The sequence below is a fragment of the Lepeophtheirus salmonis genome, chromosome 6 (genome assembly GCF_016086655.4).
Source record: "Lepeophtheirus salmonis chromosome 6, UVic_Lsal_1.4, whole genome shotgun sequence".
In the NCBI taxonomy this organism is placed as follows: domain Eukaryota; kingdom Metazoa; phylum Arthropoda; class Copepoda; order Siphonostomatoida; family Caligidae; genus Lepeophtheirus; species Lepeophtheirus salmonis.
In genome coordinates, this window is record NC_052136.2 from 90,868 (window position 1) to 103,488 (window position 12,621).

General features: G+C 35.2%; 1 long non-coding RNA gene across 1 annotated transcript; it reads right to left on the reverse strand.

Moving 5' to 3' along the window:
• Positions 1-226: 226 nt before the first annotated feature.
• Positions 227-1,088, reverse strand: LOC139905617 (uncharacterized). Its single transcript, XR_011780536.1, has 2 exons — positions 964-1,088; positions 227-901 (listed from the first exon to the last, which is right to left on the reverse strand). It is a non-coding gene; the product is annotated as an uncharacterized lncRNA (long non-coding RNA).
• Between the last annotated feature and the right edge of the window lie 11,533 nt (positions 1,089-12,621).

Below are 12,621 nucleotides of genomic sequence, written 5' to 3' on the forward strand. Positions count from 1 at the left end.
TATCATTGTTTAAAATACTGATGTGATTATCATCTGCCTGCTTTATTATGATTTTTGAGGGTGTAACGAAAGTATTTATTAGCAAAATGTTTAATGAAGATATACTACGTATAATTGACTTAGACGTTTTTTATCCGTTATAGTAGATTGTATAACGTCACGCTCCATGAAATTGTAATTAATTGTGAACCTTATTCTCAGAATAATAGATAATGAAACGACAAAGTAGAGTATTTCGAAATATATTTGAAGTTCCAAGTTTAACAAAGAAGGCTTTAATTAAGTATAATCTACATACTAACAAATATACCCTCATACATTTATGTGAAATATACAAAATTAAACAATTGGAATCATATAACTAATAACAATAAATTATATATACAGAATATTGAAATAGTAGATTGATCCAAATAATATTTTCTTGTTCTGACATCGGAATCCAGTTAAAATATGTCATAACTTTAGGTTGCAATACACAAGCGAGACGTGGAGTTTAATCAAAAAGATAATCACCCCTCTTCTTCATGTGGAAATTGCTATATACAATTGTGCACAGGATAGAAAATAAAGTAAATGTCAAAATCATAAAATTAGACAATAAATATACTAATAAAAAAATGTTAGAAATAAATCCATCTTAAAGACTTAGAGCAAAAGCTAATTATGTAGTAATGTCCGGCGATATTACTCCTTATTAAGAGCATCAAAAAATATATTTTCCCCGTTATTTATGCTTATATAACAACATACTATTATCATGAAGGATACACACAATTGCTAATTATAATGCTACACCCAATGTAACTACCCCCATTGTTGTGACCATTTAAGCAGTTGTTTTTGCCTTTTATGAGTTTTCTGAACACCATTTCTTGGAGCCTATCAACCATAGCTAAGCCTAAAGTGATAAAAAAGTAAGATTTATTGACTATGTAATATTGGAAAACCTAATGATCATACCCAAGTCTTCAAGTGAAGAAACTAGTTGCAAACCATCCAAAGCTACTACCCCCGTTGTTGTGACCATTTAAGCAGTTGTTTTTGCCATTTAATGAGTTGTGTATCGTAATTCTTGATATGTTTAGCTAAAATAGAATCATATTTTATGGTTAGATTTAAAAAAAAATTGAATACTTGCTGTGAGATAGTACAAAATTCAGAGTTCCGTTTCGAAATTAGTAAATATTTTATACTTTTTACTGATAACTTGATTGTCATTTGGTGTGGATGACTCAAAACATTTTTATATGTATTTCTATAAATGATATCAGTACCAACATTCTCCATTAATTAATTATGGTTCCTCGAGAAGGGAAGAATTTACCCGTGTATTTCTGCATAATTGTTTTGAACGTAGGATGATTAGCAATGGATAAGGTTATATTACATTCAATAAGCATCTTTGTGAGATCAGAGTTAATGTTTGACTTGATGTATTCATCATTAACTTGATTTTTTAGATGAATATCCATGTTCTTGATATGAAACGAGGATAATGAGTACCGTGTAATTCTAGACAGGGGACTAAAGCCACATTTATATCGACAAATCCGACAAACCATCTGTTTCTGATCCGGTAAGTATTTTCCAAATTCCTGGGCCTCAATTTTCATAACTCCAGATAGATGACGACGTTATTATAGGCATTTTATTCAGTTCTCTATCGAATATCAACATCTAATATTATATTAATATTGAATAATAAAGGCGGGAATGATAACTTTCTTGATTGATAGAAGAAGATGTAAATTATTTAATCAATGATGCCATAAGTATTTCTTCTCTTCTCCTCGCACGCTTTTCTATTCTTACCAAAATTATCACCCTTACTCATAACCCATCGCCAATTCACTATTTTTTTATTTGACTTCTAGAGTATAAACAATTTTTTTAATCATATGATCGATTTGACTTCCTACTGGGTTTGCAAAGGCGGGCACAAGTGCGTCCGCAAATGTGATGGAGGGTCTGCAACCCTCCCCAAATTAAGAATTTTTGGTTTTTTATTCGAAATTTGGTTTTCGTTGTTCTGGCAAATTATGTAGCAGAGCAAAAAATTTAATTATCTCTGTGTAGCTATGGATTTTTGAAATTTTTTCAAAAAATTTAATATTTGAAATTAAACTTTTAAAATTTTCTTACTAAAAATTAAATTTTATGGGAATAGTTTTTTGAATTTTTTGAAGGGTTTTTGAATTTAAAAAAAAAAAATATATATTTTTGTGAATTTTGATTTTTTTTTAAACCAAGCTCCCCACAAAATATAATCCAGCGGACATCATCAAGAATGGGGGGCTCAGGCCTAGAAACGTTTAAGAGCCAAATAGCATTTGTTGAAGTTAAAAAATAAAATATTCAAAATCTGTTAAATTTTAGTCCGGGTTGTGAATTATTCATAAATATGTGAGAAAAAATGTCTCTTTTTACAGACATTATCATTCTTTGTGGCCAGTGTTCCTTTTTATTTGTATTCTTAGTCGTAATAGGCGATAATTTACTTATTTAATTTGTTTGGTGTTCTATAATTTATTAATTAAACTGCCCAACAGCAAAAATGCTATAAAAACAGGATATGCTCAATTTAATAGAGTTGGATCCCCTGATTCCAATTTTGGCTATTTTTAAGGTTCAAAGCTGTTTTAAGCCCTCGTTGTGGAAGATAAGGATAAGTTATGTTAATTTATTTTTAAATCGAATGTAAAAAAGTTATCATCCCTCACAATCTCAGAAATTATATGAGAGAGCAAATAAAGACATTCTTTTGATGTGGCAACGTGACAACAAGACAAGTTTGCCAAGTATCCAAAGTTCCAAGTATCGGCCGTGGAAAAATAGATCCTCACTACGTATTGGCTGTTGTGATCCATGTAGCAAAGAACGGGTATTATTGATTTGGGGAAAAAGTGCAATTGCACAGACTCAAATCAAATAAGTTCATCTGCGAAAAAAAGGGACACCTTCGTAATAGCAAATGCCATAATAGCACAACATGCAGTAGTTTACTTACTAAATGTGTTTATGTTTAGGATATATTTAGGTAACCTTAGTTATAATAGGTGTGTTCAAAAAGATGATTTTTTGAAATTATTACATTTTATGTTGAAAAGTACATTGAAATAAGTTTTTTGTTTATGTCAATTTTGAACAAACTATTCTGATGGAGTGCGGGCATTTGCCAGCCAAGCTAAAACTTCTTTATATGAAAAGTATAACAGGGTAGTTCGAATATTATGAAATAGGATCAACAATTCTAATGTAAATTTTCATTAGATCTTTACTTGTTGCTGTAGTCATCCTGATATGTCCAAATTTTATCACGTCCATTCAAATTGATCACCTTTTTGGTATAGTATTTAAAAACACCTGAACCTCTGGCTGCAGAGGAGCTGCATGGCGGCCATACGCTAGCACCAAAGTTACATATACCTTTACAGAGACCGCTAAGGATAATACTAAAAGAGTTCAAGAGTTCTGTGAATAACAACACAACCTTTTCGAACAGTGTTCACTTGCACAACCCATGAGCTGTGGTGTATTATAAGATATTGTAAGGGATCCTTAATGCACAGGAAAGCGGTGGCGGTAAATAATGTTCCCCTTTTTGAACCTGCGATTATTTTGCACAACCTGTATAATACACCCCAGCTCATGGGTAGTGCAAGGGAACGCTGGTTGACGAAAAGGTCGGTCATTATTCGCAGAACCCTTGAACTTATTTGATTATAGGATATCAAAAGTGGTCCTTAATGCTCAGAGAAGTGGTGAGTAATGATCCACTTTGTGGACCAGTGGTCCACTTGTACAACTAGTTTGTTTTAAAATATATTACAAGGGGTTCTCGAAACTAAGGATAGTGATGGAGATAGTTTTTGATCCCTCTTAGGGACCAGCTGTCCACCTGCACAACATGTTGACCTGAGTATCTTTAGCAAAATAGAGTTGAGTCTCTCGTAGCAATTTCTTATCATACAATAGTTTGATTATGTGAACACTGTATTTATTTCAATAAAAATATACTAGAGTATCAAATTGATAACAATCAAATTGTATCATAATTAAATTCTTAAGGACCAAATTGTTTAGCATTGAGTTGTTTAATAATCAAATTAGACACAAGCATTTCACATGCCAATGTTAATGATGTTAAAATGACCATTGCCCACTCTATTGGAAATTTTATCATTTGATCGGGCATTTTGCACATTGCTCACTATGACGTGCATTTACACATTAGACAGACACTTAATTATTAATTAAATTTAATACGCTTTAAGAAAAGTTTTGTGTTATGAATTTGTTAGAAGACCATGGGGGCATATTGCGCGAACCATCAGCATCAGTAATTGCATTGATATTTTTTGGGTTCCTAAACGTAAGTAATTAGTTTTTGTCAGAGTTTTGTCAGTGTAATAATATAATCTTTGTCAGACATCGTCCTTTTTTCGCCATAGTTATTATTGATTTCGTCTTCATCAGAGTTTTGTCTTTGTTATAATTTTGTCTTCGTCAGAGTTTCGTCTTACCTTCGTTAGAGTTTCGTCTCATCCTCGTCATGATTTTTGTCAGATTTTCGTCTTCGTCCCATCTTTGTCATAATTTTTGTTAGATTTTCGTCTTTGTCATGAAAAAAATTTTCATTAACGAAATGATTTCGTCCCGTCAGGCTTGACGAAGTTAATGCTGTTGCGTAGTTAAACAATTTGTATTCAATACAATTACCTTGTCCGGCAAACGCCCGCACTCCATCAGAATAGCAACATTTTGAACGAACTGTCTAGGTCATGCGACCGCACAATAATTGTTTTTTTAATTTTTTTAATTGGGCCTTTATTAAATTTAATACAACAATATAAAGATTAAAATAATAATAAAATACATCAAGAGGGATAACGATAAAATTAATCATAAATAAACGTTAATAACCACCCAGATCAAAGCCCAACCCTTCAATATTAACAATTTATATTTATTACAGACTTATATAAAAATATACTAATGTCTACCACTACAAATTATGAGTACATAAAATATGAAAATGATTAAATTAAAACAGACAAATAAAAAACAACTATGTCGATGTTTTTTCCTCATCATCAGGTATCGTATCACCAACTGGATGTATTATGTATGATGATGTGAATGATAGTTGTTATTGTATATATATATTTATCAGATTTAAGCTATCATGAGTTATTGTTATTTTAATATTATGTTTGTGGTGATAAATGATGTGTTGAGAGGTTTATTGCTGAGTTGTGTGTCTGGATATGATACGCGTATGATGAGAAATCACCAAGGCCAATCATCACATGCTGGGAGCATGTGATGAGGTGAATTGGAGAGTTCTAGAACAACTAGCATTAGACCCCAAACGTCTATAAATATATGTTATGATGTATGTAGGGGAATCAATCGCCAGATTATCTCCGAAGAACTAAGTAATAAATAAGGCAGTGTGCAAACGTACTACGTGATTCTTATTATCAACCCTAAACTCCAAAACAACAACTTAAGGTAGGCCTAATAGTTATCCCATTGAACACAGCGGTGTTCTCATTTGACTCCCACTAAATTGTATCCTGAGAAGGAATGCTTATCAAATATTGATCTTATATTAATCCAAACTAAAAAATATAAGTAAACTTTGTAGTAGCCTTTTCCACGATTGCTAGAAAAGGACACTACAAATTGGCGCAGTCGGTAGGATGCTGTCAGTCTTGAGCAACTTTTGCTCTTGCTTTAGTTTATTTTTGTTATCGGCCGAAAATCGCAAATGTAAAGTAATGTAAAAGTAGATTTTGTAAACATCTCTCAAGATGTAAGTACGGTATAGGACCTAATATTTGAAAAGCCTCCCGAGGAGAACGGTAGTGACGTAATCTTAATGCGGTAGAGGACAGGGCAGGAAAAGTTTCTCAGTATTCCTTTAAAGTAGAATCAATGCGCAAAATCACTGTCCACCCTACAGTTTAGTGCAGTAAATTTACGGAGGGTAGTTATTAGATCTGACTGTAGATTTCTTAAAGAAATATGTAATTAGTAACCCAAAAAAAAATTTAAGTCAATGATAAAATTTAATGTCGGTTAAAAATTATTGAATTATCATGTGACTTAAGGGGAATGGGATGAGTGGGAGTATATAGACAAATTTATATATGTTATCTCTTTTGTATAATTATTTTGTGTTTATGTATTCAATTTTACATGTATATATTTATGTATGTGGGATCGAAGAATATAATCTGACATACATGTTCACTCCGTGTGGGGCATCTATAGCAGATATATATTTGGAGATGAATAATTAAATTGAAGGTTATATTATTAAGACGGGAGGGAATAAAACTACCTAAATGCATAAATGCAAAGGAAGTCTTTACACATAATATAAGGAAAGTAAAAGTAAAAGAACACAAGGGGGTAGAGATAATTAGTAGACTCATGTATCTATATATGTTTCTTTAGACTAAGCTGGGGTGAGACAAATAGTGATACGCCCATTTGATTCGCGTTTTGATTCTGAAATAAGTTTTGATTACGCTTTGAGGTCAGGATAAATAGTAAATCGCTGTCTTGCCAAATTAAGTTTTTATAAAATTACTGACCTATTAGTTTTAACAATTTAAAGGACAGAAAATGCAGGCATCAGGCGACAATCTCAATCCATCGAGGTCACAGACCTTAACCAGGGAGCAGCTAAAATTGTATATTGGCCAACAGGTCAATAAAGCATCAAAACAATTTCAGGGGAACCAAAAGAACCCCCTGAAGGCGTATGATGGTAGTACTGACTTCCATTACTGGAAAATCGGTGCTTTGTCCCAGCTGAAAGATACAGGGGTGGATGAGATTCTCATGTGTAAATGGACGGCGGAGGCCATGTGTGGTCCCGTGGAACAGACAGTCCGGCACATAGTCATGGACACATATTTTACCTTTGACGAGAGTTTAGGGGTCCCCCTGGAGATAGTCAAGGGCGGAACACATTTAATGGAGCGGTTAGACACCGCCATTAATAGTGTTGGGGGGAAAGAAGAGGCGATGGCGGCCTTCCAAATGAGATTAAGAAGCAGTTTTTGCAGGGCCTGTTAAATAGGGTAATTGCAAAAGCTACTAGGAAAATAAATTATGACCATCCTGAGATGACGGCAGAAGAAGTGCTTCGACATGTAGAGCACTATGAGAGGGCGGATCAGGTCGATTATGTCGACCAAAAGGTATATAAGAGGGATTGGGGACGAGCTGTGCCAAGTAAAGCACCCAATGTAAATGCCCCAAAGCCCCATTACGCCATGGTTGAACCCATGGAGGTAGATGCAATAAGTCTTCCCACGCAAGGAGACCATTGCTTGATCCACCCTCAGGGTCGTCACAAAATGAAGGATTGCTTCATAGTAAAGAAGTATAAAAGGGAGGAAGAAGAAAGACAGGGCGCTACTGCGGCACCGAGGTTTAAACAGAAACCAAAGTGTTTTATCTGTCAAAAGGAGGGGCATATTAAAAGAAATTGCCCCTTGGCTAAAAATAAGCCGGGAAACTCCTAAGGGGGAAGAACCCCCCTTAGGTATTATTTCCCAAAGCGACGCCATCGCGGACAGCACAAATACCAAAGGGGATATGACGCATCCAAAAGACTTTGGGGAAGAAACTACAATGAGCAAATTTGCTGAATCGAGTTTAGCAAGCTTAAATCTGCCAGGTAGTCAGCCAATTTGGTTCTGGGCCAAGTTGGGTGGTATGCGGTTTCAGGGATTAGCAGACACTGGAAACCGGGCACTCGATCTTATTGACGAGGCATTATGGAGGAGGTCAAATACTTGCAAGGACCTGAAAAAGGCGGACATTGTAGTGGGTTCAGTAGGGGATAATAGGTTAGATATTATTGGTATTCCTACTGAACCGGTTGTAATCATGGTGGAAAATTTAGAAGAACCATGGAAGATAAACCCCCTAGTAGTTCGTGGGCTAGGGGTGCCATTTATACTATCACTGAAAACTATGAGACAGCTGTCCATATCATTAGAATTAGGTGAGGATATCATTGCTGGGGTTGGGACTAGCGGGACAGAAATTCGGTTAACAGAATATCTGGGTTCTGACGAGGCAATGGAACTTGTCTCCACTTTAATGTTAATTGACTGTGAAGAAGTTGCTGAGGTAATTATTACTGAGAAGACGGTAATTCCCGTAGAGAAGACGGTAATAATTGAGGCTACAGCCAAAGGGTACAAGGTAACTGATGACGGCACATCAAATATTGTATGGTTTACAGCAACTGAAGAAGATTGGAAAATAAATCTTGAGTCACAATTAACAGAAGTGAGGATGACGAGGCGGGGCGATAGTCGAGTAAAATTAGTCATTTCGACTGTTGAAGAAGAACCCCGGCGGATAGCTCAAGGAAGAAAAATAGGAACTATCCGACGATTGAAGCGTTACATGCCAACTCATGAAAATTTGTTAGCTTCAATGGAGATGGAGAAAATCTGCCCTCCATCTGAAGAACTTGAAAAATTAGACCCTAATATTAATTATTCACTAATACTAGATAAATTGTTCCAATATATTGGAAAACCTATTAAAAGAGTAGCTAGTGAGGCGGAGAAAATTAAAAAATGAAATTAATATTATGTTTGGGGGGAGAGTTCGAAAGAATGATTATCTGAGCGGTAATGAACGGGCACTAGTAGAAGAGTTATTATATAGATTTTATGGTATATTATCAAAAGACTCCTCCAAAGTAGGCCGCACGGAAATATTAGAGTTTGCGGTGGATACTAGTGAAAATGAACCGGTGAAGGCGAAGGTTAGACCTATGAATCCAGCTGTGAAAGAAAGTTTTAAAGGACAACTTCAACAATGGATTGAGGAAGGAATAATTGAACCGACCATAAGTGAATGAGGATCAGAACAAGTTAACAATTGTTTCCCCATTTGGGACTTATAAATTCCTTCGGATGCCTTTTGGACCCAAGAATGCGTGCGGGACATATGCACGATTAATGCGTCAAGTTTATGGTCCACAACTAGACCGGCGAGGACTCCTCGGATTCTTTGATGACAATCTCATCTTAGGATGTACGTTCATGCAAACACTATGTAGATTTGCTGAATTTATGCTCAGGACTGAGAAGGCTAATCTCAGGGTAAAGGCTACGAAAACAGATTTGTTTACGCCTATGACGAATTGGTTAGGGCACGAGATAGGGGGAGGACATGTTGCTCCGGCTGATAGACTAGTAGAAGCTGTTCAGCATTGGCCTATTCCTGCTAACAAGAGGGATCTCCAAACCTTCTTGGGCAAGACCTCTTATTATCGTAAATTTATAGCATCATATGCTAAAATAGCTGAACCAATTGCAAAACTTCTCCGCAAAGATGTAGAATGGCAGTGGGCTAAGAGCCAAGATGAAGCATTTAATGAATTAAAGAAAAGGTTGCAGGTAAAACCATTATTAAATACCCCAGACTTTTCAAAAGAATTTATTGTAGAAACAGATGCTTCAAATTTTGCCATTGGCGCCGTGTTAACGCAAATAGGGGATGATGGTAAAGAACATCCGATTGCGTACGGTAGCAAGTCCCTTAATCAATCACAAAGAAATTATTCTGCAACGCAGAAGGAATTGCTAGCTGTAGTCGAGTTTGTAGAACATTTTAAGTATTTTATAATGGGAAGAAAGTTTGAAATCAGGACTGATCATCAACCTTTACAATGGTTCATGAAATCAGTTGCGCTTACTGGAATGTTACACAGATGGAAGGAGAGGCTTATGGAATATGAATTCAAAATTAAGTATAAGCCTGGAAAAAGAAATCAGAATGCTGATTCTTTGAGTAGAAGACCCGACCATGAAGAAGGTGTAACGGAAGAAAGTAAAAAGCCCAATGAATATGATTTCAAACTAATGAAAGCTATAGGCAAACCCATTGCAAATGTTGCTGCGGTAACAACTCGACGCAGGAAAAAGAACTTGATCAAGAACAAGAAAGGATCAAGGTAATAGAGCAAGAGATGATTGAGGTACAAGATAAGGGAAAAGAAATCAATGAAAATGAAATTGATGATATCTCAACAGATAAATTTATAAAACTAGATTTTTATAGGTCACAAAGTGATGATACTTGCATGAAATATATTAAGGGTTTGTTAATGAAAAACAAAACGGTTGAGATTAAAGCACAAGGTAATAAATTATTGTCGCGGGAAATTAAAGCTTATCTTAGAATATATAATCAATTACATTTAATTGATGGTAAATTGTATATGAAGGATAAGGAAAATGGAAATATGAGAATTTGTGTACCGGAAAAAGATATTCGTACAGTTATTGCGACTTTACATGTACATCCTTTATCAGCGCATCCTGGAATGACAAAGTCAAAATTATTAGCTAAACAATATTTCTATTGGACAAATATGGATAGAAATATTGAGGATGAAATAAAAGGTTGCGAGGTCTGTGTTTGTGCAAAGGAAAGGAGACAAAGACCATTGGAAAAAATGGGACAAACTTCTACAGCCATCAATGAAAGATTCCTTGTATTTTACATGGATTTGATGGGTCCGATGTACAACGGTTATGCCAGTGATCCTAAGTATTTAATGACAATCACTGATGCATGTACTAAATTTCCAGAAGTGTTCCCCTTGAAGGAACCTACAGTTGAAATATTTGTAAGATATTATTAACTGAATTCTTCCCAAGGTATGGAACGGGTATGAAATTAGTAACAGACAGGGGTTCACAATTTATTTCCAAATTAATGCGACAGGTGTGCGATGAGTTAGGAGTCATTAAAGCAGAAACTCAAGCTTATCAACCTCATACTAACCCGGTTGAAAGATTAAATAGGGATATTGGACAAGCTATTAGAACATTAATGGTCCAAGAAAATATCCCTGATAATAAATGGCATAAATGCCTAGGGGGAGCCTTGGCTCAAATAAGGTTCCTAATTGTACCGAGGTTAGGGTATTCTCCATTTTTCTTAGTAACTGGAGCACATCCAGTGGTTCCTGCAGTTCAATTAGATTCAAATATGCAAAATGCTCCTACATCAGTTAATGAACTGGTAAATACAGTTACTGATGCGTTAGAAAAAGTTAGAGTCCAACAATTTGAAAGTCATTTAAAGAATAGAGAGGCTTATAATAAAAAAGTAGTCCAACAGGTAATTAATGTTGACGATGAGGTGTTTTTGTGGGCACCACAAACTGACAAGAATCGTAAATTGGCTACTTATCAAAACGGACCATTTAAGGTTCTAAAGGTAATAAACGACAGAATGGTTGAGATTAGAACAAACAAGGGTCCTAAAAAAGTAGCTAAGGACAGACTACGGGTAATATCGGGAAAAGATATTTCTAAAGAATTGATTCCCTTTAATACACCTCTCTATAGAACCGAAAGAAATAGACCTTCAGACTCTAGACTAACGGAAGAGAACAAAAGTAATAATTTAGATCGAGTAATTCAATTTTCATATCCTGATTCTCCTGAAATTCAAACAATTCCTAAGATTTCTACATCCATAAGTAATAAAGATATAGAAGATCTTCCAAAAAAAAGGGATGATGAGGAGGAGAATGGAAAACAAGAGGATAAAAATGAAAATGGTAAAAAAACTCGAGGAGGCATATATGAGTGAAGCAGGAGCGGAAGAAATAAGAAAAGAAGTAAAGAATATGGAAGAATCGCCCAATAAGATGCAAGGATCTGTTGAGAAGAAGAATAAAAACGAAAAGCAACGCCTGAATATAAACAGAAGTCAAAGAAATTATTAAGTGCCGCCTTTGATGAACTAGCTGCGTTGCTAGATGGGAAAACACGCCCTAAGTCATATAAAAGGAAACCAGTCAGCCCCCACGCTCAAGGTAAAAAGGAATCGCATATAGAGTCAAGTGAAGAGAGCGAGCTGGACTGGAGTGAAGAAAGAGAACTAGAAGATACAATTAATTTATCTTCTACAGATGTTCCACAGGAGAAAGAGGGCGAGGAAAATAGTTTTCCTTAAAAAGGAATAAGTAATAAATATTTAATTGTGATTTGAACTTTAAAAAAGAAAAGAATTAAATATAATTAAATATGAAGTTACATATTTTATTATTATCACTTACTTTTGTGTTTGAAGTTCTTCAAGTTAATTCAGAAAGTGAAATTAATGGAAAGGAAGAACTCGTCAATTTTATTCGAGGAAATGGGTAGAGTGGGAACTTCAGTACAATTGATAGAGGTCAGGACGGAATTACCAATGGTGAAAATCAACAGAAGAATTGAAAACGTCCTGGGGAGTATGCATGCTACAATTAAGTATATGAACATTGTGCGTATTCCCAAGTCATTGACGAATGCTCTACAGCAAAGAATAGAATATATCCGCACACACATGAATGAAGTAATGATGTTATGTGGGTATAAGAATGACGGAAAAACGAAAAGGCAAGTGATAGTGGGCCTCGGAGTATTGGGAGGCTGGATGCTTAAGGGGTTGTTCACAAAGTTCTTCTCAAGTGATGATCCCTCAAGGTATGAATCAGAGATATTGGATACCTTGGCACAGCAAGAAGAAGAACTAAGGGCAATCCGTGGAGCAATAAGAAACTTAGCCACAAAG